This window comes from Arvicanthis niloticus, chromosome 4 (assembly GCF_011762505.2).
Source record: "Arvicanthis niloticus isolate mArvNil1 chromosome 4, mArvNil1.pat.X, whole genome shotgun sequence".
NCBI lineage: Eukaryota > Metazoa > Chordata > Mammalia > Rodentia > Muridae > Arvicanthis > Arvicanthis niloticus.
In genome coordinates, this window is record NC_047661.1 from 13,104,020 (window position 1) to 13,131,963 (window position 27,944).

The 27,944-nt window shown below is 43.7% G+C and overlaps 1 long non-coding RNA gene across 1 annotated transcript; it reads right to left on the minus strand.

Moving 5' to 3' along the window:
* Window positions 1-1,110: 1,110 nt before the first annotated feature.
* LOC143441951 (uncharacterized) lies at window positions 1,111-27,323 on the minus strand. The gene is made up of 2 exons (XR_013109748.1): window positions 27,075-27,323; window positions 1,111-2,413 (listed from the first exon to the last, which is right to left on the minus strand). It is a non-coding gene; the product is annotated as an uncharacterized LOC143441951 (long non-coding RNA).
* Window positions 27,324-27,944: the final 621 nt, after the last annotated feature.

Consider the following 27,944-nt stretch of genomic DNA (forward strand, 5'->3'; position numbering starts at 1 on the left):
TTTTTTTTCTTTTCTTTCCTCTTTCTTTTCTTCTGCCTCCTCCTCTCTTTTCAGTAGAGACATGGGGGACATACTTTACAGCCTAAGCTGTTCTTGAACCCATGGAAATACACACACACACACACACACGTGTGTGTGTATGTATATGTGCATATGTGTGTATATATATATGCATATATGCCATAATATATGTATATATGTATAGTCTTGTCATTTTTTTCTTTTAATCATCTACATTCATCTCTGTTTCCCTGATGGTAGAAGAAAAAAGATGAGTCAGAGGAGAAAATGCAAGGCAAACATGTACTGACAACATGTGTAAGCATTTCTAGAATATTCTTAAACTGAGATAAGTAAACAGAAACACATAAATCCAGGCATGCCTTTGTCAACCAGCACAATCTGCCTTGGGTATTTCCAGTTTAGTCTGAGAAGGCTCAGAGTCCTAACCAACCAAGAAAAGGTAGCAAGGGTTCTCAGAGCTGACCTTACCAGGCCTTCTAATATTTACAAACTCTCCCATCTCTGGATGGGAGAGGCTCTCGGGGGAGAGCTGTTTTCACTGGGGTATGCTTGCAGGTACTTGTTTGTGTGCTGACTTCCAAGTGTGAGCCAAGTCCCAGAACTAGACTGGTTTCCTGGCAGCCTTAAGTTTCAGCTTTGTAGACTTTTACTTTTGTTTCTTTGCTTGGATTAAACCAGTGAGTGATTAACTCCGAGTCACCCAGAATACACTGGTATTGCATTAAGGAGAAAAAGAAAGTTATTCCCCTTGGAGCATTTAATCAAGATCTAGTCTAGACTTGAACTCTATTTCCTGCTCCCCGTGTCTTCAGTTCCTCTGTTGTGTAAGTCAGAACCTGCCTGGAACTGAAGAAGGTAGTCAGTCATCTAGTGAATTTCTCCCTGTCTGTCTATGTGTGACTGAGCTTGTCTGGCTGTAACAATGTCTTTGCTTTCTCACAGCATAGAAAGCATCATACCAGAAAAAGGAATAAGGTGATTTACAGAAATCTTTCACAGAGTTTTACAAGGGATTAAATCACTGTCTCCAACTGATCTGAACTGTCCCAGACAACAGACATCATTGTTTATCAACCAACATCCATAAACATTGCACTCAAGCTTTATGGTGGATTTTAGGACGTTGTTTTCAGCAAACCAGACATACACATTATCTGGGTCAAGGTCATGGAAGAGTACATCATTTAAAATTACAGTTACACATTAGCTTAGGCTGTAAAAGTTGACTCTGGAAAATCTGAGCAAGTAAGCTTGATTGTTACATTGTTTCCTTAAAAGCAGGTTAAAGAAACTGGCCGAGAGCACAGCAGAATAGGAACACAGCAGAATGGCGATCTGAAGTTTTAAGTGACCTCGTAAGGTCCAGCAAAGGTTCCAGCCTCAGAATGTAAGAGGTGCTTTCGTCATAGTGCATCGCCATTTCTCCTTCTAGATGGGATGATGGGCATTAGAGCTGGAAGCACCTCACTCCCATCTCATAGGTTCAGAAAACGAGGACAAGGGCTGGACTGTACTTCAGTTGTTCGAGGGCTTGTGTAACCTGCATCAGACTTCAGTTTGAGCCCTGGAACTGCATCAATGAAGCATGGTGGCACATGACTGTAAGCTCTCTTGACACTGGGTTATAGGTGTGTGCCACCTGGGCCATTGGGGGTGTAAATGTTACCATAAATTTCATTGCCTTTTTTGTCTTTATTTTGTGGAAATCCTCCTGCTTCAGCCTTTCAAGAACTGGGAGTACAGGCTTGTGTCACCATGCCCAGCTCTTTCACCATTTTTGGATTAAAGCTTACAGTTATATTTGAAGCACTCTGGAAGTCAGTTACAGTAAAATGATTATCCACCAGTGCAAAAAAAAAAAAAATCACCCAAAAGAAATCAGTGAGATGGCTTTGTCAAGCCAGAGGACCTAAGTTCAAATCCTGGAATACACACAGTGGAAGAACTTCCAGAAGCTGTCCTCTGACTTCATGCTACTGTGGCTGTTGAATTTATAATTCAATGTAAAATTTCATGTGTGTTAACAGACAACTAGTATGTCAACCTTTCTTTCTTTCTTTCTTTCTTTCTTTCTTTCTTTCTTTCTTTCTTTCTTTCTTTCTTTCTTTCTTTCTTTGCTTAGAATGAAGCCAAAATCAGTAAAGAATTCGGGGATTCATTTTACACAGCCGGGCTAAATTTCAGGCGTGGTGAACAGGTGTGGTCAAACCCATTCAAATTTTCTCCATTCTTGAGCATCTTCCAAGACTCTCCCCTGTGCCATCTAGATGAAGTGCCACACACAAAGAAACTACAGACTCTGTTGTAAACTGAGGGGAGGTTTTTAGTCACGGTTACATTTGTTGAGGACTCGAGGAAAATCAATTTCGTACAGTAACTCACAAGGTAGCTGAAAAAAAAAGAAGGGACAGTGTTTCATGACAGTATTTGATGGCTTCATAGTCTTCATTACAGTTGATAATTTAAAGATGAACCCTGTGTAATGTAAAACCTAATCCTAGAGCGAGCCTCTCAGTACATCGGGGGTTTGAACTACTGGGCTACACACGTATTTAACTTTGAAAATGTTTGCTCTACTCTGAAATAGAAGGAATTATTTTAGTATCAACTAACATTAATTACTTAATTATTCTCTTCATAGTCAAATTCCTTGCCAACCAAAACTAATTAATGGACTTTTGTCCTTGTTGATATAATTTCCTCTTGTTGATTTCTAAGAAGAAATGGGTTATCTCCTTGTTTTTAGTTCTGTGCCAGAAAGAAACACAAGTTCAGCTTTGTTTTTTAAATTTTGACTTCTCTTTTTCCCTACCCCATCCCCCACTGTGTGTGTGTGTGTGTGTGTGTGTGTGTGTGTGTGTGTGTGTGATGGTTAATGGTCTGGGGCAGCCTGTGTTGACCTGTGTGTTCTAGTTGTTATGGTTTGGCAGAGGGGCATTTACTATGTCCATTTTCATAAACAACAAATATTTGGGTTTTGGCCAACTATGTTTTTGTTTTGAGATATAATCTGTCTCCAGTCTGACCTGGAGAACTCAAGATGACCCTCCACCTCTGTCTGTGTAGGGTCATCTGTATGTGCCAAGGTTACAGGCATGTCCCACTGTCTTTGCTAGCACAGGGATAGTTCCTGCTGTGGACCTTGTCCCCATATTGGCATCTTGAGGGTTTAATTTGCTTTTGTTTGTTTGCAGTTCTCCTAACTTTGTAGTGAGGTCACTGGATATGGTCCAGCGGGTCTGAGGTGTAGCACAGAGTGTGGAAGCGGGAGTTAGCAGCAGTGTGTGTAGCTGGATATGTTGCAGTGAGCTGTCTGTTAGGTGCTGAGTTTGTCCTTCATGGGTCATGATTTGACCATGCAAAAAGCAGAGAGTATTGTCATTCAGCAGAGTGTGGTTTGGGTTGTTCTATCAGTGAACCAGACTATGTCCCATGGGAAACTTTTTTTGAGAGAGGCCTTCAATTATTATTATTATTATTATTATTATTATTATTATTATTATTATTATTATTAGGAGGAGGAGGAGGAGGAGGAAGAAGAGACCTTCTAGAGTTTCTGTGAACTAAGTGCATACTGACTCATGAAGGTGTGTGACATTCTGGAGCCTCAAGTAGGCATGGTCTTGTGTACTGTTTCTATTTAGTGAGAGAAGTTGATTTAATAACAGTTCACATTGGCCCAGTTGAAAAGAGGTAGATTAGTTCTCGGCAGCATTGATAACTCATGGGTGGTATTTTCTATCCCTAGTTAATGTCCACTGACGAGCCACTCACTGCTGTTTAAAGACAGGCATTTGGTTAGTGCTACCAGGGCTAGTGCCCAGCCAGGGCCAGCAGAGCCCTCTTCCTGTTATCTACCCCAGTTGGTATGAGTAAGTGGTGTCCAGATTTTTAGTTTAAAAGAACCAAGGAGGGCTGTGGTTGCCTACCAGTCACAAAGCCCTGGCTCTGTCCCAGCGATGCCCAAAATCAGGGATGGTGGCACATGCTTGGCTGCATATTGACTGGGCTATGTGAGATGAGACACTGTTTCAAAAGTAAATGAATAAAATTGAGGACCTTTAAGAATCTCTCACAAGTGGGGCTGGAGAGATGGCTTAGTGATTAAGAGCACTGATTGCTCTTCCAGAGGTCCTGAGTTCAATTCCCAGCAACCATCTTATGGCTCACAACCATCTGTAATGGGATCTGATGCCCCCTTCTAGTGTGTCTGAAGACAGCTACAGTATACTCATATACATAAAATTAATAATTCTTTTTTAAAAAAGAATTTCACAGGCAAGATTTATAACTTTTCTGGGGTTCTTTTGGTGGGGAGGGGCTAAACAGGGTTGAGACAAAGACTCAGACTCACAGAGCCGGAGCTAGCCTTGAACTCACTATGTCTTGGAGGCTGCTTTTGAATACCTGACACTCCTACCATCACATCCCATATGGTCTGGATCATAGGTGAGTGTCACCACACACAGGTGTGCCCATCATCCTCTGTAGTTTCACTTACAGGAGGTGAGGGGAGCAGAAGGAGGAGGGCCCAGCAGTAGAATGTGCCATGTTTAGTAGCTAGCTCTCACTGGTTAAGGTGCTTTTGTTTTAGAGCTTAGGAGCCTATGGGCCATGGATTTTTCCTTAAGCTTGCTTGGTTTGTTACAGCATAGTCTGACCTAAATTATTCCTTTCAGAAAATTATTTGTTGGGCTGGTTCTGACTTTTATCACGATAAATGATCTACTCAGTTGAGGTCATTGCCTGGAACACAGTGTCCCTCAAATGAAATGTTTTTATCTGATCACTGCCAATCACAGTGATGTTATTTATGTAATTCAGACAGAGGACCTATGTTGGGAGCGCATTCTTCTGCTGGTCTGACCCCATGGAAGTTGTCTCACTTCATGCTTCCCTAGCCACATGAAGGCATATTAGTCGTGGTCAGTTTTTTCCTAAGGAAACAGAGAAGGAAGCATTGGCTGGGTCAGTGGCAACCTGCCAAGAACTGTTCTGCTTGTGCACACATCTGAAAGGCACGGGTCAAGAGGTGCTGTGGCACTGAGTTGGTGCTGGCTTGTTGTAACTTTCATGTCCTGGACACATCCCTCCTAGAGCGAGCTTTGCAAATTGGGAAATGGAGGGGACTGGGGAGATGGCTCAGTGTCAAGAGTACTTACATCTTTTTCAGAGGACCAGAGAGAGTCTTACATTGGTTGACCTACAACTGCCTGTAACTCCAGCTCCAGGGGATCTGACACCCTTTTCTAGGCCTCCATGGGCAAATATACATACAAACATGTACCCACACACATGCATTCAAGTAAAAACATATATGTGATATACATACATATATATGCATATATTATATATGATATATATCATATACATATATACCATACATGTATGTGTTAATACTGTTTCCCATTTTTCTTTCATATGAACAAAACAAACATGGGAAATAGTGGGTTACAAGATCCCAGCCTCCATGGCTTCTTAAAACAATGATCGTCTTTTGGGCTAGTGTGATGTAGTATCAGTTCGGACCACTTTCTGTGACATATGCTGCCTTGATGACCTTCTCAATAGAGCCACATCTAGGATGCATTAGGACCAGTGGTTTGTTTTGTGTACCGGAGGCACTCATAGTCTCTAGCCTGCTACAAGTGCCAAAGGACTTGGTTACATTATATGTCAGCAAGGATTCTGAATTTCTGAGGCTCCTCTGACGTTTGACCCACAGGAGAACACCTGTGTTCAAGACAGCCACAAAAATTTGCATACCACACTTCTACTCATTTATATGTAGGGCATTGGTCCCCAGTAGGGGTCTAAGCTTCATCTACCCTTAGCCTGTCTTCTTAAATATGATAGGTGGGGAGTCACAATGATGGCCTTTCTCTGACAGTGGCATGCATCACTGCCTCTGCATCCCCTGAAGATGTTGGTGGGCAGGTGGAGATCAGAAGCCCATCATCAGGTTCATCCCAGTCAAAGGACCTTCCTGCTCCTTGAGTGCATCTAATTAAACATCTTCCCTTAACTATGAGGCTGGCTCCTCAGCTCAGTTGAGGACCTTAGTTTTGGAAAAAATCTTACCATCCCACTGTGGACCCCTGAGCAATCACCATAGGCACACAAAACCTCCCATGGACTCAGGGCCTAGTCTGGAATCTATTTTTGCATCATTATTCTTAGTGTGTGTGTGTGTGTGTGTGTGTGTGTGTGTGTGTGTGTGTGTGTGTGTAAGTTTGCTTGCCATGGCACACATGTGGAGGTCAAAGAACAACTTCTGGGGTCACTTCTAATCTTCCTTGTTTGAGACAGGGCCTCTTACTATATACTGCATAAGGTATGATAACTGTCTCCAAAGCTTCTGGGGGTCCTCCTGTCTCTGCCTCCATTCATGGAAGCCTCCATCCATGCTGGGGACAGCAAACCATGACAGGGACTGCCTGCAGTAGGCTGGGATAGAGACATCTAGAAGCTCATGGCAGCTCCTTGTAAAGAGGATGGTGTCTGGGACCCTGAGAAGCAGAAGACTCATCCCTCCAGGGGACTTGTCATCTGAAATAAGGAACTGCCTGCAGCAGGCCAGGATGGAGACATCTCAGCAGCCCATGGCAACTCTTTGTAAAAAACAGTGTTCCCATTTCTCCTAACCTTAGCCCAGGACAGCGGCTGTATAGATTTCATTTGTGTGTGACTGTTTTTCAGTTGGCCTTGGTGTGCATAATTATTCTATTATATCTGACTTTCCTATTTCTTTCTTCTGCTCTGGTGAATTCTGTGAAACTAGATGTTCCTTGATGTAATGATTTTTTTTTAATTTTTTTTTTTTTTGGTTTTTTGAGACAGGATTTCTCTGTGTAGCCCTGGCTGTCCTGGAACTCACTCGGTAGACCAGGGTGGCCTCGAACTCAGAAATCCATCTGCCTCTGTCTCCCAAGTGCTGGGATTAAAGGCGTGCGCCACCACCACCCGGTGATGTAATGATTTTTAAACAATTAAAAATTGAGGCACAGGGCACAGCACAGCACAGTCCTAATGGCCCAGGCCCATGCTGTGTGTTCTCATCTTGGAAACAATGCAATAACTGCACAATGGTAGTTCCAGATTAATGCTTGACTTGCAAAGAAAGTTTGAAGAAATTATTAGAAAATAAATTAGAGCCAACATTGGGACCCCACAAAAAGAAAAAAAAATCTACTGAAGTTATGAAATAAGTTTTGTGCAACATTTGAGAGTGGTTCCTGGATAAGAAAGTATGAAATACATAAAACTATACATTAGTAAAACTAAGTCAAAACACTGGGATTCTTAGGAGAGTCACTGTGTGCAATGTACAGAAGCAGAAAGCTAGCAGAAGTACTGAGCTAAGGGTTAACTTGATTCTTTCTGGCCACTGCCTGGCAGCTTTGTCCATGTCATTTATCATTAGAGCGTCACAGGAAAATGCAAGTAGCTGACCTTGGTGCTCTAAGCTGTGAAGTCTAAGTCAAAAGTTAAAGTTTAAATAATGACAAGTTTGCAATTATTATTATTTTGGCCACAGGCCTGGGAATAGGAAAAGCTTGAAACTTTGGGGAACAATTGTAATTCTTGATTCTTTGTGGGACGTGGTTATTCTTTTGAATTTGATTTAGCAATGATTATACAATGTCTTTTTTTCTACCTGCTTTTGGAGTATCAATAAAAGACTGGGGCAAGAGAAAGGCAAGAGAGCGAGTGGAGAGCAATTGGGGTGAATATAGAGAGCGAATGAGAGAGCATGAGAAGAACATGTGAAGAGTGAGAAAGAGAGACTGTGAAGAGTGAGTGAAGAGAGAATGTGAAGAGTGAGGAAGAGAGAGTGTGAAGAGAGTGAAGAGAGAATGTGAAGAGAGTAGAGAATGTGAAGAGTGAGTGAAGAGAGAATGTGAAGAGTGAGGAAGAGAGAGTGTGAAGAGAGTGAAGAGAGAATGTGAAGAGAGTAGAGAGAGAATGTGAAGAGTGAGGAAGAGAGAATGTGAAGAGTGAAGAAGAGAGAATGTGAGGTGTGTATGGAGAGTGTATTGTGAGTGGAAGGAGAGTGGATGTGGTATGTGTGAGGTATATGTGAGATGTGTGTGAAAAGTGTGTGTGAGAGTAAGAGGAGAACACACAGAGGTGTGTAGGAGTGTGGGAGTTCAAGAAAAGAGAAGCTCACAGGAGAAAAGCAGAGTGCACAGGAGAATGCAGTGTGTGTGTTTAGCCTCAAACTGCAGGACAGAGTGAGAGAGAAGAGAGAAACTTTAAGCCTTGAAAAATTGCCTGTCAGTTTGTACCCCCAAAGTACTCTGTGTATGTTTATTATTTGCCTTTCAGATACCTCTGCTTCCAGTTGAGAACTCTGATCCTGTGTGAGGCTAAACCCCAACACATCCATTTCTGCCTTCCATCCATGAAGCCTTGGGATTACCCAGAGTGTCACTCACTCTGTGTGGTTTCTGGGCCCTTGTGCTTGTGTGATAAACCTTTTTACCAATTGAGCCATCTCTCTAGCTGTCCTTTTTCATCTTCATAAAAATCATTTTCATTTTCGTTTTATAGGTGCATGCATGTCTGTGTGTCCTGTGCTTGCCCACTGCCAGCAGAAGCTAGAAGAAAGCACTTGATCATCTGGAACTGGGGTTACAGATGGTTGGAGGTGACCACGTGGGGCCTAGGAATTGAACCTGGAACCTGGGTACTCTGGAAGAACAGCCAGTGCTCTTAACTGTCCAGCCATGCCATGTTCTCAACACACACACACACACACACACACACACACACACACACACTTCTATTTTTTAAATGGGACAAGAGTGAATGTGTACTATGCTGGCCTTGAACTTGTTTTGTAACCAAGAATGACCTTAAACTTTTGAAAATCCTGCCTCTACCTAAGTCCTGGGGTGAAAGGCATGTGCTCCCATTGCCTGGTTTATGTAGTGATGAGGGTCATAGTTGGAGCTTTGTGCATGTGAGGCAAGCATGCTACCTGAGTTACATCACCACTCTTCGGCCCATTCTTGATGGCATATTGCATTCCAGAAGAGACCATAGATGAGAAAGTTTTCTCTACACCAGGGAAAGTTTTAAATGAAATAAGGGCTCGCCATTCTTATTCCAAGAATGTCCCCTACTTTAACAATCTCCAGAGTAGAAAAATGACCACACTCTGTGAAAAAGGAAGATTCTTTTTCATCTGGATTTTGTCAGGAGGAAAGAATCACCTACGTGCGGTACTCTTAAGTCCAGATCCAAATTTCCCAGAGTGCACTGTGAAGACAGCCTCCATTTTTCTCAGTCTGAAGGTGTCAGTTCATCGATCTCAGCACTGCCTGCCCCTTGGGTAAATTTTTTTAGAATTTCTGAGTTTTAATTTCTCAGAGAGACAGAGAGACTCCAGTGGCAGAAGACTTGAGATTAGATTTAAAATAAAAATGTGCTTTTGCATAAGGCTTATCAAGGGAAGGAAAGGCTTATGGAGGGAAAGAGAATGAAGGGAAGCAGCTCTTATCGAAGCCGGCTGCGGATCGTGGTGAAATTGTAGAGAGGTGGGTAGTTATAATTTCCATTTCTGCTGTAATTGCCTCCACAATCACACACATCAAGCCGGCTGCGCGGCTGCCTCCAGTCGCTGGATTAGCAGCTCACTTCCCCCCCCACCCCCCCACCCCCCACCCCCCGCCCCCAGGACAGCTCTCTCTAATGTTGTCTTCTGTTGGAGAATGTGCTTCCCATTTAAATGCAGCTGCGGTTTTGTTGACATTTCTCAGAGACTTCACTCAGATCCAGAGATGGGGGGGGGGGGGGGCAGGAAATGCAATAACAGCCTCTGCCTCATATCAGCTCAACCGTTCTGTTCTCTTATCTTGAAATAGCACAAAAGGTGACCCCAGTGGAAAGGCAAAACAGTGTTGTAAGTCATTACTGGAGGCGCTGGTGATAAACACTCCCCCATCTTAATTCAGGAGCATGCCCACCAGCCAGGCTGGGAGAATGCAAAACATTTCTTTCACCCAGAGCAACCTTTGCTCTGATTGGTGACCATGAAAACATACATGCTTCATCCCACCGACAGCATGTGACCCTGTCGGTTCCCCCGGGGAGAGCAGGAGGTCCGATTCTTGCCACTTCGTTTTCTAATGGCACCTTTACCCTTCCCAGACAGTTCCTCTAGATCTTCAGTTTTTGAATACCTTTTATAAAATATGTGGGGAGAGGGGTGAAGAGACACGGTGAAGTCTGGGGATTTGCTGGGCAGCCAGTCTAGTCACATCATCAAGTTCTATGTTCAGTGAGAGACCTTTTCCGATTTCCCTTGATACCTGGATGAAGTCAATAAAGTTTCATTTATTCCAACCTTAATTACTATATTTATTTATTTATTTATTTATTTATTGAGTGTGTGTGTGTGTGTGTATGTGTATGTATGTGTGTGTGTGTGTATGTGTGTGTATGTGTGTGTGTGTATGTGTGTGTGTGTGTGTGTGTGTGTGTATACTGCCAGAGCACGAATCAAGGTCATAGAACAACTTTCAGGAGTTGATTATTTACCTTGTGTGGGGGGGTGTGGGAATTTAGCTGAGTCAGCAAATGGCTTCACCCAATGAACCCTATCACCACCCCAGGCACCTCAGTTACTAACAATGAGTCTCAGAAAATGCTCTGCACATCCAGAGTACAGTCTGTATATACGTGCATTGCAGAAGAGTATCTAAGGGTTTAAGGAGGCGATGGAGCCTCTTTGGAGGCCAGAGCTCAGCTGGTCAGATGGAAAGACAGCGCCCTGGTGTTTAAAGGAATTGTTTTGTTTGATTTTGTTTTGTTTTAGTTTTTGTTAACATTTATGTTACCTAAAAGCTGTGTGGGGTTTTGTACATTTTCTTTTTTAATATTTTAATTAAAAAATAAATTATGTTTATATGTGTGTAATTTTGTTTGTATGAGCACCTATGAGTGCAGATCCACAGGAAGGCCAGAAGAGGGCGCTGGATCCCTAGAGCTGGAGTTACAGGCTGTTGTGAGCTGCCTGCTACAGCGCTGAGATCTGAACTCATTCCTACCAAGAGCAGCACATGCTCTTAACTACCGAGCCATCTCTCTAGCCCTGGCAACTGTATTTCAAAATGCTAATGTATTTTCAATTTTGAACTTATTCTTAGATATCAATTAAAATGTGTGAAGAGATACCCTGGTTTGTAAAATTCTTTTAAGGGTTCAAGAGTTCACAAAGCAGAATATTTTATTTTGTTTTTTGTCTTTTTATTATTGAGACAGGCTTTTTTTCCCCCCCAATATGTATCTCTGGTTGTCCTGAGACTCACTCAGTGCTGGGATTAAAGGCATGCACCACTACGTTACTGGCCACTGAGTGGTCCTCTCCTCAGGCAGTCCATGATCTTAATCACTGAGTCTTGTCTCTCCCACCACTGCTTCTTTGCCAAAAGATTTTGTTTTTTAGTCATGGGAATAAGTGTGTGTGTGTGTCTTTGTGAGTATGCACATGTGGGCAGCAAGACATTTCAGCATCCTGGGCAGGTAAAGTGATGGTAGGTAAGGGGGAAGACCAGGGGACAGTGGGGGAGATCTATGTGGATCTGAAGCCCAAGATGTCTGTGTCAGGTTTTCACTTTTCCTAAAGCTGTGAGCCCTCTCGCAGCCCCGCACGTTTGTGTTTGTTTCTTCTTGTTTTTCCTGCATTGTGTATTACAGTTGATGTGCCCAGGTCAAACGTGCATTCTCCACTGTCAACAAGAAATATAGTACAAGGACTGTCCTGGGGAGAGCCTGCAGAACAGGAATCAGGGCTCTCTGTCGGCAGAGCCTCCAGCGCACCCACACAGGAGAGCTCAGACTTACCCAGCTGCTTAACTATAATTGAAATCTAAAACTTCAAAAGCTACCCAAGCTCTTCTTCTACTTTCCACAATAACCAATAGAAGCCTTCGAAAATCACATAAGCTAATCCCTTCTTAAGCATTGTACAATGGGGGTATTTTTCAGCCCTAAAGAAAAATGAGATGGTATTGTTTTTGTAGAAAAATTGGATGGATCTGAGTTTATCATGTTTTAGAAAATAAGCACTTCTGAAGATAAATATTACATTTCTCTCTCATAGAAGACACACTCATACACACATACATACATACATGCACGCACACACATACACTCACACACATACACGCATACACACAAATACACGCACACACACACTTATACACGCATATACACGCACACACATTCACATACACAGAAGGAGAGATAGATAGATAGATAGAGAGAGAGAGAGAGCGAGAGAGAGAGAGAGAGAGAGAGAGAGAGCATGAACTTCAAAGGGAACTCTGAGAAAAGGGATCAGTGAGAAATCCCAGTGGGACCAGACAGGGCCATGGGGGCTGGGGTTGACTATGTCAAAGCACGTGATTTTCTCTCTCATTACCCTAGCCTAGACCCAGATGCCCACTCTCTCCTGCCCGGTCCGTTGTGGCAGCCTGACTCATCTCTGCTCCGTGCTCCTAACTCATCTTTGTTTGCACTCGTCACTCCTGCCCTGGGTTCTGCATTCATAAAACAATAACAAAGGTATAGAAAGTAATGATCAAGCCAGGCAGTGGTGGTGCACGCCTTTAATCCCAGCCCTTGGGAGGCAGACGAAGGCAGATTTCTGAGTTTGAGGCCAGCCAGGACTACACAGAGAAACCCTGTCTCAAAAAACAAAGCAAACAAACAAACAAACAAAAAAGAGAAACTAATGATCAAATCACCCTTTTCTCACAGAAGATCCTCCAATGATTTTGCATGAAGGTAGAAAGTGTAGATTCCTCACACCCGGCCCCTGCCTGCTAGGCATCCTCCTTCTGCTTCAGCCCATTGGCCTTGCTGTGCTTCCTTGGTGTCGAGCTCACTGATCTTGGGGCCTTCACGGTCCATGGCTCCTCTTGGTGTGCTGCTCCTGAGATATTTGCACAGTGGGCATCTTCATTTCATTCCGGCCTCCTCCCTCTAAGTTGGCATGACTTCAGTCACAGCTCTGGCCCACTGCTGTCACTCTTGGTTGTTACTCAATCCAGCCAGCACAGACAGGCAGACAATCCAGGAGGAGTGACAAGAGAGCCAGGGAGCTCCTGGTGCCTCATCGCCTCTCTCTTACTCACCAAATGGAGCAGAATGGCAGGAGTCTATCACAGCTAGAACTCTTGGGACAGACACTGAAGTGTATATCTAAATGTCCAGAATCCCACGGAGGTCTCTAACTAACTGAACTTTTGTGGTTCCATTTCTTTCAACACAGTGGAAGAAGATCCGAGCTGCAGTGTTGGCTTCGCAGTTAAGAGAACTTGCTGATCTCCCAGAGGACCCACATCAGATGGCTAACAACTACCCATGATTCCTGTCCCAAGGGGATCCAATAGACTCTCTGACACACAAGCGGCATACGCTCACACAGCTACACATAAAATAAAAATGTCTTAAAAGTCTTAAAGAAGATCCGAGTAGACTGTTTCCTAATAAATTATCGTTTATATTTTAATGCTTTTATTATTTTAATATACATACGTACATAATAAAGCAAATTATGCGCATATGAAAACTTAGCAATGAAACTCATTATCTGGTCTAATGAACCCATGCTATAAATTTTTTAACTGAAAAAAATAAAAGTTGCGGTAAACAACACAAGTCTGAATTGACGGCCCTCTTCCCACTTTGTCCTTGTGTAGTTCGGTAGACTTAGCATTGGGTGCAGCCAGTCTTCAGGCTTCCATCCTGAAAGATGATGCAGCAGACTCCTCCAACTGCTGCCCTTCCTCCTTCCTTGAGCTCAGGGCAGCTTCTGTCTATAAATTGTATGGCTGTAAATTTCTCCTTAAGTAGGATCATGGTGTTTGCCGTTCACTTAACTTAATCCATCCTGCAGCTTCATCCCTGTCATAGCATGTTGATGGGGGTGCTTTCCTACCTTCCTTTTAAGATTTAGTTTATTTTTGTTTATGTTTGTGGTGCCTGTGTCTGTGTGCATGCGACTGTCTGTGCGTGTTCAAAGCAGGTGTCCGATTCCCTGGAGCTGGAGTTGTGAGCTGCCTGATCATAGAGCAGGAAACCAAACTCCAGTCCTCTGAAAGAGGAAGTCCTAAACCATCTCGGCATCCCCTCCTTCTAAAGACCAAATAATATTCCTCTGAACACAGGTATCCTATCTTCTCTATTCAGAGCTCTATTAGTGGGTGCCTGCAGAAATGTGTAGTGAATTTCTTCAAAAGACTTACTACAAGTGCTTCTGTTCTCTCTCTCTCTCTCTCTCTCTCTCTCTCTCTCTCTCTCTCTCCCCCTCTCTCTCTCTGTATGTGTGTGTGTTCATATGTGTGTTGTGTGTGGAAATGTGGATGTCAGAGGATAACTAATGGGAACCAGTTGACTCCCTCTACCCATGTGGGATCTTGGGACTCAGTTCAGGTTGTCAGTCTTGGCGGCAAGCATCCTCATCTGCTTAATCTCTCATAGGCCCCGGAAGGGAATTTTATGCCTCCACATGGTGGTGACACAGAGGAAACCATTGGCTCCCACTTTTACCATGGCCTCTTAGGTTAAGGTCAGCAAATGCTTCTTATTCAGAGGTTATTGACAAGGATTTTGTTAACTGATTCTGAGAATTTAATTAAATTTTCCTGCTATAACTTTTAAGCTTACCTGAGGGACATTTTTGTAAAGGATGGGTTAGGCACACGAAGCCACGGAATTTAGACTTTTGTCACGCTGACATGAGCAGGTGACCTTTACCTGTACATATTTGTTTTTTGTGGCAGAATTCTGCCTGACCCTTGTCTTTCTTGTCAGGAGGAAGTCAGCTTGTAGGAAGAGGAAATCTCTTTTCTTAGTTAGGTCTCAATAGGAGGGGGTCACCAAAATAGCTCAGTTCTAGAACCATCCAGCTATTTATTAGCTCAGTGTGCTCATTAAAACACTCAAAGGTTGAGCTGTTTTTAACTTTTTGTTTTGATTCCTGGGCTCCATGAATGGCAGTCACACAGACATAACAATGGGAAGTTATTTTCTCTCTCATCATTTTGCTCTGGATAGAAGTTGAGTGGCTGGCGGGACTCTACAGCTCTGGGGCTATTTCCGGGCAGGTGCACCAGATACATTCTCAATAGGTTCGTTCATTTCCTCCCCGTTCTCCCTTGCCAGAGGTAATACAGTCAGAAAAACAAATGCAAGCTTGGCTATACATTCGGAAGAAGCCATTTTCTCCCTTAATTGTCTACCAGCCACTGAGGAGGGAGCTGCAGCTAACCACCTGCATACAGTCCCTGTCCACATGAGCCTGCTTAGGGACTCCCTGACTCCCTACATTTACCCAGTGACTCTGTCTCAGGAGCCTTTTTTCAATGTGCTGCTTTGTAAGACCCGTGAAGAACCCTTGCTCATCACCAAGCCAGGAATTCTCAGGTCCTGGGAGGGAGTTTCCTCCAAGTTCTTTCCGAGAAAACACACCAGACACTGAAGTAACCGAACCTGTTCTAAAGAAGCCAAGTGTGTTGGGGTGGGTCTGGATTTCCTCATGACCTTCACCGTTTCCTCGGTTCTATAACATGGTTTTGTCCTCTGGAGTGGAGTGTGGAGTCAGTTCAATTGGATTTCTCAGCGGTTGGCTCTGGGTGCTGGGGCTCAGGGGACTACCAAGAATTTCCCCCAGTCCACCCCCAATCCTACTGGGAGACGGCATCAAAACTATTGCCCCACAATACAGTGAGTGCAACGTTAGAGACCCTCTGGCTTTTCTTTTGATTTTATTTCTCTGTCAAGAGCTTCAGCAAATTTTCAGGAACTCTAACAACCTTGGCTCAGCCTTTGCTGTCCTGCCCCATGCACTGGTCAGCCTGTGCAAGCTCCACCCCCCACCCCCACCCCCCTTTCTCTAGGGGAAGAGATCCCCCCTCTCTCAGAAAAGAGATCCCCTTCAGAAACACTTCCCCACTGAGCATGGTTTGGTCACCTAGGAAGCACAAGGGATGTTCTTCCCGATGGGCCCTGCTCTTTACTTGACTGTTGAGCCACAGACACAAGCCTGGGGTAGGCGGTATAGTGTTTGCCTTCAGTGACCAGCATTAGGGGAAAAGGAGGAAGGTCGATGACCCGTTTGTGAAAGGCTCCAATGGAAGCAAAATGTGTATGTGTATGCTTAATGTGTTTATGATCACAAAAATAAGGCAAAGTTATCACAGCCAATTAAAAGTGACACATACACAACTATGGATAGACATAAATTCAAAATTCCTCACCATAGGCAATACATGTGCACCAAGTTACCACACAAGTGTGTACCTGCCAGCACTGCAGGACATTTGATTCACTGTCCTGCTATACACTGTTTTTCTCTCTAACCAATTCATTGTGATTTTTTTTCACTCCATTAAATATTCTTCTACCCCATGATTCTTTAATCCATGAATCTGGTTTATAAATTATGTCCAATCTGTGCTATATATTTGCTACATGGGCACTGAAGTAATTGAATATAATCAGCTTTATGGGGTTCAATCTGATATCTTCCTATTATTGGATTCTTGCGTTATTTCTATTTTTTAATTTTGTGGGCAAGGATACAATGAGTATTTTGCACATAAATCTTTCTGCAAAGGTAATTGTTTTCTTAGGATGGATTTCTAGTCGTTGGAACTGCTGGTCCAACAAGGACGGACATTTTTATGGCTTTGATGTATGGGGCCAATTTCCCTCCTGGATAACGCTGACTTGTAGACTCCCTCGTGTCCTCACTGCTATTGATTTTAAACTCAGTTATTCTGTTCGGCTAATTCTAGTGTTAACACCAGAAAATCATGTGACTTTTAGTTAGCTTCTTAATGAAGTCTTCGGTTTATATTCTGTAAAGCACTGTCTTTGTATGTGAACAGCCTTTATAAACCCTTAATTAATGTAAGTTCAAGTGAAGTGTGATCCAGACACCACAGAGAGGGGGGGGTGAAGCAAAGCGGAGCCACAGTGTGGATGCACGTGTGCAGGACTATGTATACTGTATACTGTATACAGGAGTCTGAAATCTACTCTTCGGTAGGCAATGATTGAATGTGAAACAAAGATGACATTCCTCCTAAGGCACAAAGTTCTAAAACCATTTTTGTTTTAAGGATAAAATAACACAAATCAGCCACATTGGGTCACAAGCTTAGCTGAAAAATCCTGGGTCCAAGAATTGGTTTAAAACCTCATTGTGCTTTGGAAATTAAAACAAGTTCCACATTGGCTCTTGACTGGGAAAATGTTATCCAAAATAGTTCTATGAGGCCACCCAGACAGCTTAGAATCGACATCCTTGTAAAGGAAGAAAACCAGCATCAATTTCTCCTCCACACACTGTCTGGGTCAATGGTCCTTGAGTCACCACCTTCTGAAGTCCCTTTCCCCCGAGAATTATATGCCCTACCAACCCTAGCATCTTGCGTCTCCAATAGGACCTTGTTGAGTAATCACTAGTTTTATAGCTTGCAATTGCTTTTAAGAAATTACTTTGTGGAGACAAGGCTGCTATGATATTTAGACTCAGATAAAACTACTGAACTTTGAGACTCCTGCGGAAATGGGTTTGCCACAGGATAGAAAATGTACACATAGCATTTGCTTGCACAATCAATGGCAGACATGCTTGATATTGAATTATTCAGTTATTGCTTTTTGTTCGGGTTAGTAAATTATATTAAAAAAATTATAGTCCTTTTGTGCTGCTGTTGCCAAGAGGGGCTTGCTGACAGGAACCTGGTGTGGCTGTTCCCTGGGGGGTTCTGCCAGCACCTGACCAATGCAGATGTGACAATGGTTGTTTGCAGGCAACCATCAGACTGAGCTCGGGGACCCTGGTAGGGGAGCTGATGGAAGGACTGGAGGAGCAGAGAGGGATTGCAACCCCATAGGAAGAACAACATTGGCTGGCTGGACCACCCAGTGCTCCCAGGGACTAGACCACCAGGCAAGAAGTGTACAGGGAGGGATTCATGGCTACAGATATATATGTAGCAGAGGATGGTCTTGTCTGACATCAGTGGGGGGGGGACTTGGACTTGTGGAGGTTTGATTCCTCAGCGCAGGGAGATCCTGGAGCGGTGGGGCTGGAGTGGGTGGGTGGGAGATCACCCTCATCGAGGCAAAGGGGAAGGGGAGAGGGCTGATGGGATGGGGGGGGGTTGTGGAGGGATAAGGAGGAAATTATTAATAAAAAAATTAATTAAAAAAAGAAATTATTGTTCGAGATAGTCTTCCTCCTTCCTAAAATAAGCTAACTGGCTTATGCTAGGTATTTTTCTGATGAGCAAGTTGCATGGGCATCTTTCCTTACTAAGCTGCATGTTTTTAAGTTTGAAATCACGAGTGGCAGCATGATTCTCAAAGCAGGAGCAGGACTTTTGTATGTGTGCACGTGTTCATGTTTGTGTGTGTGTGTGTGTGTGTGTGTGTGTGTGTGTAGGCCAGAGGTCCACAATGGGTGGCTTCCTAAGTTGCTCTCAGTTTGTTTGTAAGACAGGGCTTCTCACTGAAACCAGAGCTCATTGGTTGGCTGGAATGGTTGTCCCCGCCTCTTCCACAGAGCTATTGCAGGCTCCGTATTGCCTGGCTTTCTACATGGGTGCCAGGGGCCAGAAGCCAGGTCTCCATGATCTCACCGTGGGCTCCTTTACCAACAGAGCCATCTCTCCAGCACGGACTTATAACGTAAATATGTCAAATAACACCGAAAGATTACTCATCAAATCGACTAAGATGTTTTACAAACATGGAGAGCGACCTTAGGTAAATGCTCTGGAGCGCGTGCGCCAGAACAGCTGACATCTCTTCTGTTAAAATCAAATAGAAAGTGTGAGCTAGTAAGACATGTGTGAAAGTAACTTCAAAATATGCTTCTAAAGATATTTTTAAGGTTTTGTTTATGAGTGTGTGTTTGTGTGAGGGTATACTGCATGTGTGTGGGTGCCCAATGAGGCCGGAAGAGGTTGTTTAATCCCTTCTGAGCTGAAGTTACAGGTGGCTGTGAGTCACTCGACATGACTCCTTTGGAAGAGCACCAAGCGCTGTTAACCACTGAGCAACCCAGTCCCCAAAGTGGACTTTTAATAGACAATTTTTTTTATGTTTTTTTTTTAACCTAGTAGTTCTACTGTGTCAAAAGAGCAATTAGATATGTGAAAAAAGATCTTCCATAATTTTGCTTTGATTACGGCATTATTTGGAAGCAATCCAAATGTCAGAAGAAGGAGTAAACATGTTATATGGTAAGATATGATTGTCACAAAATGTTACGTTTTGAGAATTTTTTTTTAATAAAACGAAAAATAAAATGTTAAATGGGTAAGCAAGGCATATAACACAAATGCTGTAAGTGTGCATGCATATACAGTAGCACCTCTCACCCTATTAATTTATTAGCATAGACTTCCATGAGCATAAAATAATTCTTGAGAGAAATATACCAAAAACTAAAAGTATCCCACCTAATATGATTCTTGCCAATTATTGCTTCTGGCTTTTGCAGTTCTCTGTCTCGTTAATTTCTCAAGGAGAAATGTATATATTAGCTTTCATAAAGTGAAAGCTGTGATAGATAAGATGACGACTGGAAAGAGGGAGGAAGGATGTAAGGGAAGGAGGGAGGGAGGGGAGGAGGGAGGAAAAAAGGGAAGCAAGGAGGGAGGGAGAAAGAAAGAGCGAGAAGAAGAAAGGCAAGGAGAGAGGAGTGATTCCGGGTGATTTGAAAGTATGTATTGCTGTATTTAAGGAACACCAGGCACTCTAGGGGAAAAATATGGCAGTGAAGGTGTGATTGTTCTTTTTTTCAGCTATTTCTTCTCAGGAGGAAGAAGACAAGTCACATGACAGAATGAGTGCAAATACGCTCACATTAGGTAGATTTTGGACATTGGCGTTCACAAACCAAATATTAGTGGGACAAATGTGGTGCTTGTTCGGTTACCGCAGTAACCGCATCAGCTGCCTCTGACATAGTTCAAGGCCTCTCCTTCAGGGAGGCACCTCCCCAGCTGCTCAGGCTGTGTGTATGTTGTCTTGTGAATGTACTTGCCACACTGCTTACTCTAAGTTTGCGTGGGTATTTGCCTTTAGGGGGAACTTGTCAGCAGCTTTCTCTGTCTGTTGCCTGGTACTAACTACCATGCCAATTGCTTAACTAATGTTACGAGGATACACTTTTATCCAGTATCCTCAATGTTGCAACCAAAAAACTGACCCTGGCCAAGTTAGAAAGATAAAAAGAGTCATTGGAAGTGTCAGAATATAAAGACTAGGGATCTAAACTTCAGACCATGAAGTATGGACAGAACTGTAATCCCAGAATTTGACAGACTGAGGCAAGAGGAATGCTATGAGTGTAGGCTACAGAGTAAGACACTCTCTGAAAAGAGAGCAAGCAAATGAAATAGAAAATAGCAACCAAACCAAACTAAATAACAACAAAACCCACCATCACCAACAATCTTAGCAGGAAACAAAGGAAGCACCAGCAAGCTAAGACTTTTCACAGAGATGCTGTCACCATGGTTACCCATGGATAATCAACTGTGTTCTCACTGTTGCTAAGCAGCAGAACTCTCCTAACACTGGATTCTGGTATCTTGACTCCTATGACTAATCTCTCACAGATCTTCTCAGAGGCCATTCTCTCTAATGATAGATTGTGTCGAGTTGACAATTAAAACTAACATCACACTCCGCTTCATATAGAATCTGAGACCAGCCTGGGCTACATATGAACCTGTCCAGTGATAAAGAGCTGACGGATCCTATGTTGAGAATGAAGAACTAGAAGAGGTTGAAAGGTCAACCTTTTCAGCTCTGGAAAAGGGGGCAATGTGATGCCCTCCTCTGGCTTCTATAATGGGAGATTTTTCTCAGATAAGGAGAATATTTGTATGGAAAGCAGCCAAAATGACAAATATCCATTGTGAATGATAATGATAGGGTACCATTGTTTGAAGGAGGGTACCAGTTACTGCACAGGCAAGTTGAATGGATGAAATCTCTCCACCCTGGCAAAGGCAGTGTTCTTTTCTTGCTGGGTAAGGATTTGCCTGTTTTGTCGGTAGTGTCAATCAACAGGACTGCCCAAAGCTGGTTTACCATAAAGGGATTCCAAAAAATGTCATCTCAGATCAAGGAACTCTGACATAGAAGAAGTGAACTGATAGAAAGATGATGGAATCCAGGAGCCTATAATATCGTTACATTCTGTACCCATCACCTTTTCTTACCCCTAACTGACGAAATGGTAGGGGTGGTAGATACCGCTTTTGTCTCTTCCTCCTTTTCCTCCTTAGCCTCTCCTTTCTCTGCTTCCTCTCTCTTTCTCTTTCTCCTTTTTTGCTTCTTTGGCAGCGTCTTACACAGCCCTAGTTGGCCTGAGATTCTCTATGTAGCTGAATGTGGCAGTTGGAATTGTCAATTTGAAACAATCTATTGTCAGAGAGAAGGGCCTCTGAGAAGTTCTGTGAAGGATTAGCTTCACTAGTAAGAAGAGGATACATTTTTATCCAGGATCTTCAATGTTGTAACCAAAAACTGACCCTCGTCAAGTTAGAAAGCTAAAAAGAGTCATATGAAGTGTTACAGTACACAGGCTAGGGAATCTAAACTCCAGATCACAAAGTGTGGGGCACAACTGTAATCCCAGAACCTGGGAGGCTGAGGCACCACCCACTGTGAGCAGCACCCTTCCCTGGACAGTCCTACCAAGTTTTATAAGCAAATGTGTACCTAGGGGATGGCAAACACACAGAGCCACAGAAGTTAACTAACGAAGGCAACATTCTTTTCCAAAAGCTGTGTTCTATTTTTGAAGGGGATGGTTGAGAAGTCATACTCATTTGTTACAAAAGCTTATTTTTTCTTATTCTTATTTTCTTTTGTTACACCCACTGCTTTCAAGGAGAGATTGACTGTCCCTGGTTCAGGGAATGACCAGGTTACAGTGTTGACAATTTGTTTTTACCTCTCTCATATTGCTGAAACTCCTAGTATGACCTTAGTCACACCTGTTAAAAGTCAGAGCCAAGTGGTAGCTTCCTGAAGTCCCCAGCCTGTTTGCTTTAGAGGCCCCTAATTTCAAATAAAACAACATTTTATGACTGCAGTGCTTAAAAGACAAGTATAATTTGGGCTGAAATAAGTATTAGGTACCCCTCATTTCACACTCATTCTTTTCCAAATTTAAGAGGATTAAAATGAAAATATGTCTAAGGATCCTGATAAGTTTTATGAGGCATAGGCCCCTAGCTTGCTGTGCCTAGCTGGGGAAGTTGGCCCTGACAAAGTAGCAGACAGTGAGCAAACCCTAAGCCCTGTCAGGCATCCGTTTAGCCAGTTTACGTCAGTGTCGTAATTAACTTTCGCACAACGTGAATGACACAAATATTAATATTATTCTCATTTCAGAGAGGAGAAAAATATAGCCTAGTGAAGTCACAGAGGACATTAAACACAGAGCCCAAAGTCCAGTCCAACGGTTAGTGACTCCACAGCCTACCAACTCCATTCTTATAAGTTCTCAGTGAAACCCAGGTCAAATGGGCCGGGATCGCTGAGCCATAAAACACTATCCTAATGTCTCTTCATCAGCAAAAACTACGGGTAATAACAAAACACAGATAACATCCAGGAACACCAGTACTGCAGACAGCTCAAACTAATCACAAAGGAGACATCTTCTTTGACAGAAAAAAAAAAGTTGCTAGATTTATTTCTTCCATGCTGAGAATTGAGTTCAGGGACTTAGCCATGCTAGGCAAGCCCTCTACCATTACATCACCAGGATGGACTTTTTTTAAACCCTAGATTGTTATCATCTTATAAATTTCTCTCTCTCTCTCTCTCTCTCTCTCTCTCTCTCTCTCTCTCTCTCTCTCTTTCTCTATTTGGAGTCAGGAGTTCATGTAGCCCATGTTGGCCTCAGGTTCACTGTGTAGCTGATGACTCCTGAAGTTTTTATCCTTCTCCCTCCACCTCCTGAGTGATGGGATTACAGCTGGGCGACACTGTTCCTGGTTTTATGCCATGGTAAGAGCCAAGCCTGGGCTTTGTGTTCAGTAGTGGGGGTCAAGCCTGGGCTTGAATAAACACTCTAGCTACTGAGCTACATCATCATCCCTCCTTAGAGATTTTGTCGAGTAAAATTCTCTGTGGACAATGAAGATGGTTTCAGTGTGTAGCAGTCACTTATGGACCGTAGGTAAGGCCTTCACATTGTCGGCAAAACAATTCAGCCAGCCTGCCCATGTGACCATGGCATTGCTCTCTTTACAGCAAAGCAGCAATACAGAAAAAAAAAAAACAAAGGGACAAGAAAGCGCAAGACATTAAGAAAATAACAGTACGTTGACCATACCTTCAATGAAAAAGGCCAGAAACATAATTACAGGATGAACAAACAGGTGATCTGACCCCCCTACAGCTCTCCGAATGATTAACCTGACTCCAGTCAGACGCAGTGACCTCTATTAGCTAGCTAATGGGGGCACAAACAACTCATGTGCCTTTATTTCCTGGCCAATTATTCAGGCCCATGTCCCGCTGGACTGAATGGGACGGAACTAAAGGCTTTTAAGGCACAGGTCAACAAGATGTCTGGGACAACAGCCCTTCACAATTATTTTGTTCTCACATTTCTTTGTGGGGAAAATATCCCACAGGTGATGGGCCCTGCTCTGCAGTGGAGGCAGGGGTGGCTTAGACTCCCTTTCATCATTCACAGACCAGAGCCCTGTGACCCAACCTTCCAAGCTTGATGTTCTCCTGAAGCTGGGCCCCTGTAAGAATGCATCCTTTCATAGAGCTAGCTCGTGCAGCTACCTGTTCCACCACGTTGACATGGGTTGTAGTGAACTTAAGTCACTGGGACTTAGCGGAGAGTCCAAAACCCTGGCTTCCACTCACAGGATGCTTCATCCTCCAAATTACGTGGTCCTGCACAGAGTTGAGACTTACATATAGCCAGTGACCTGTGTGCACCTGCACCCGGGTGATGGCTAGGCAAATTCCCTCAGAGAGTCTTCCATTCAATATTTCTGCTGTTCTGAGGCTTTGGCACACACTCAAGGCCAGCACATACTCAAGGCAGTGTTCGCCAGGGCCAGTTCTACCCACCAAAGAATCTCACATAGACAGCTGTCTCTCAGAGCCCATATACACCTCCTCTTAGCGAGATAATCAGCGAAGAGCAGCTGCTCTAGTGTTGATGAATTCCCTCCATTTTGCTTTTTTTCCCTATTCCCACACATATGTGGCGTGCGTGTGTGTATATGCATGGTCTCATTGGGAACATGTGTGTGTGTGTGTGTGTGTGTGTGTGTTTGTGTGTGTGTGTGTGTGTGTGTGTGTGGTGTGAAGGCCCAAAGTTGGTGTCAGGTTTTTTCTTTATTATTATTAAAATAAAGAGAGAAGGAATATGTTTGGTGGATGTGTAGTCAGGTGTGGGGGAAGGAGATATCTCTGTGGGTCCACGCTGAGGCATCATCCCTTCCCCCTGAGGGACCAGCCGTACCACAGGTACAGTGTAGAACAGAGTTTATTCAGGGCACGAGGAAGGGAGTTGAGAGGGTAGTAGAGACAGAGAAAGGCAGAAAGAGAGAGTAGAGGAGTAGAGGCTGGCCATGAACATGTGAAGAGGGGGGGAAGGTAATGGGAGAGGGGGGGAAGAGGAAAGAGAACAGAGAGTGAGCAAGAAGGCAAGAGGGGGAGGAGGGGGCGAGCAGCCCCTTTGGTAGTGAGTCAGGCCTACCTGGCTGTTGTCAGGTAACCGTGGAGCGGAGCCTAGACTAAATGCTAACTAACATCAGGAATCATTCCTGATCACGCTTTCACCTTAACCACTGAAGCAGGTCTCTCAATCAAACCCAGAGTGCACCAATATGGTTAGTCTCACTAGCCAACTTACTCCCGTCTCTGTCTTCTGAGGCTGAAATTCCAGGGGCTACCATGCCCAAGCAGCAGTTACATAGATTCTGAGGATCTGCACTCCACTACTCATGCTTGGCCAGCAGGTGCTCTAACCACTGAGCAACCTCTCTGGCCCCAGCTTTTGCCTTTCTGAAAAAGAATTTATTTTAGCTTCATTTTTTTGAGGGACAGCTTGCTGGGCAGCAGTGTTTTTGGCTGGAATTTCTTTATTGTCTCAGTACTCTTGATTATATCATTCCACGTTTCTTGATAATTCCCCCACTGAGAAGTCTGCTGGTAGGCTAATGAGGACTCTCTTTAACGTGATTTGATGTCTTTCTTTCTACACCTGGCAGTGTCTGTCTTTGACACCAAGATTATAACGTGATGGGAAAGTTTCCCTTGGGTTGAGACTAGCTGGGATTCTTTGACTTTTGTGGATCTGGCTGGCTGTACCGTTCCTGGTTCTTGGCAAGTTTTCAAACACTGGTTTATTAAATATACTTTCCTTGTCTCTCCTCTTCTTGTCTTCCCTTTGAATGGATATAAAGGTACTATTTGTTTGTGTGATGCCCCATGGGCTGTGTAGGCTTCTTCATTCATTTTTATTCTGCCCCGGTTTTCTTCTCAGTAGGTAAAATAAAAGGCCTGCCTTCTAGCTCAGAAACTCGTTCCTCTGCTTGGTTCAGCCTGGTATGTGCTCAGATCTAGAGTGTCCCCCAGAGGCCATGAGTTAAGGGCTCAGTCCCCAGCTCATGGCACCAGGCCTTTAGGGTTTGGGAAGATGATAGGTCCGTGGGGACTCCCTGTCCCCCTCTCTCTGTTTCACACCCTGAAGTGGGTGAAATCTGCCAGCACACTGGGGCAGAAGCAGCAAGAGCAGTCAATGACTGGGCTGCCCTTCAAAACGGAGCCCAAACAACCCTTTTGTTTTTATAGGTTTATTTTCTGGGGTATTTATGGTAGTAATGTAGACTAACCCAAGTCTCTAGAGAAGTTTAACACAATTCCTATACCGAAACTCTCACATTTTAGAATATGTTCATCTTATTGCCATTGAGAGGAAGAAAAGGAGAAGGCTGGGAGATGAGGAAGAAGAAGCACACGGTCCTGACTTTCAGACATGAACTCACAGCCTTGCTTCTGGCCTCTGTTGCCCAGCTCGATGACAAGCAGCTTGAAGACACGGCTGAACTGTGGGAGAAGTGGGTAAGGGCACTGGGTCTAAATGGCATGGGATTCCCAGGCTGCCATTTGCCTCATGCCAGGGCCCGCATGTGAGCAATTCACTCTTTTTGCTATTTTCTTGTGATTAGCTAATTAAAAAATTTATTCTGTAATTTAGACGGAATAAGGACTAACCAAAACAAACAGCATGACACGTATTCACTGTGCAACTCTGCCAATAGTGATTCAAAGCCAATACATACGTTGGATAGATATCCCACAATGCATTGCGTGTTTCCATGTGCTACTGAGCAGCAGAAATACATACATAGTCTCATGCCTTTCCCTAAGAGCAGCTCAGTAATTCTGGACAGGGGTTAGTTGACTAGTACAGCACAGGGGTAGGGGGCAGGGTGTACACAATGACAGGAAGTAAGGTTATTACTAATTCTTGTGTTCTTTGCTTTCCTTTAGAACACAAATGAAAGCTGTTAGCATGACCTTGGGGTAGATACATAATACGAGCACAATTTTAAGCAAATAATTTTCATGGTAGTACATCTTTAAATAGTGGAAACAGTTTCTGTCCTGATTTTAACTTGAAGGATCTAGGACGGAACATTCAGCTTGAGGAGTGAAGGGGGTACACAGATAGCCAAGCACTGAGGTTCAAAATGTCTCCTTGTCCCTTTGTAGTCTACACAGTGTCCTGGGAGGATTCCCTATGACAAAGTGCCAACCACAACATTAACGTGCTTGGGAGGGGGTGAGTAAGAAAGCAAGGTGGGTGGGATGACTTCACCTTGTTTTCAAATACACAGTCTTGCCGTTTCCTTCTTATTGAACATATTTGTTAGTTAAAAAAATATTAATGTTTACAGCTTTCAAGGAAAGTTCAGCACTTGCATTGGTCCACATTCTGGAGGAAGAGGGCAGCTTACCTTCAGTGGTGACGCCATCCATGCCAATTCTTGATGTCACTCTTGCTAATAAGAATACGACATGCTTGGATAGACCACTGGCAATCTTTGAGGGAAGTTGTTTTTAGAAACTGGGGTGTTTCTGCTCCTGCCAGGGGTTCTCCCACATCTCGTTTATTAGCACAAGTCAGTGGTCCAGCTTTCCTTAGGTCCTTGTGGGCCCAGATTCTGTAGAGCTCATCTCTATTACAGAAGTCCCTTTTCTGTGCCATCTGCAACAGTTACGAGCTCTGTGTTAGTATATATGGAGTATTCCAGGAGGAAAGAAGAGATTCTTGGCCACCAGCATCCCCATGTCAGGAAGCAGGTACTACTGATCAATGCCTTGTTCACACTACTTCCTGCTGTAGAGAAAGCATGTCCGAGCACAGTCATGTAAAACTAGCAAAGAGGCCACGTTCCCTGCATACCCACACTAACAATTATAACTCTGTGCTCCCGGTGACTGAACCATCTTAATAGGGTGGAAAAGAGGAGTCCCATTAGGTCCTGGATCCCTTCCAGTTGTGCAGGCTAGCTGGCTTCTCTGGCCTTGCCTAAAGAAGGGCAGGGTGTCCTGGAGCCACCATTTCTGCAGCAGCTGCTTCTAGATAACCAGAGGGATGCAGAAACATGGGACATCCCTCATCAGGTGCCTGGGTCCCTATGAACCTCAGGCTCATGAGTCACACATTCTCCATCTCTTCCTTGCTACTCAAAGTAGGCATCTCCTTGGAGTAACTACCATGTAACTTATTTTCTGTGTTGAGTTTTCCTTACCTTATGAAGCACTGTCTACTTATCAGCAGAGCAAATGAAAATATCAGATATTCATTGCTGTCAATAAGGGGC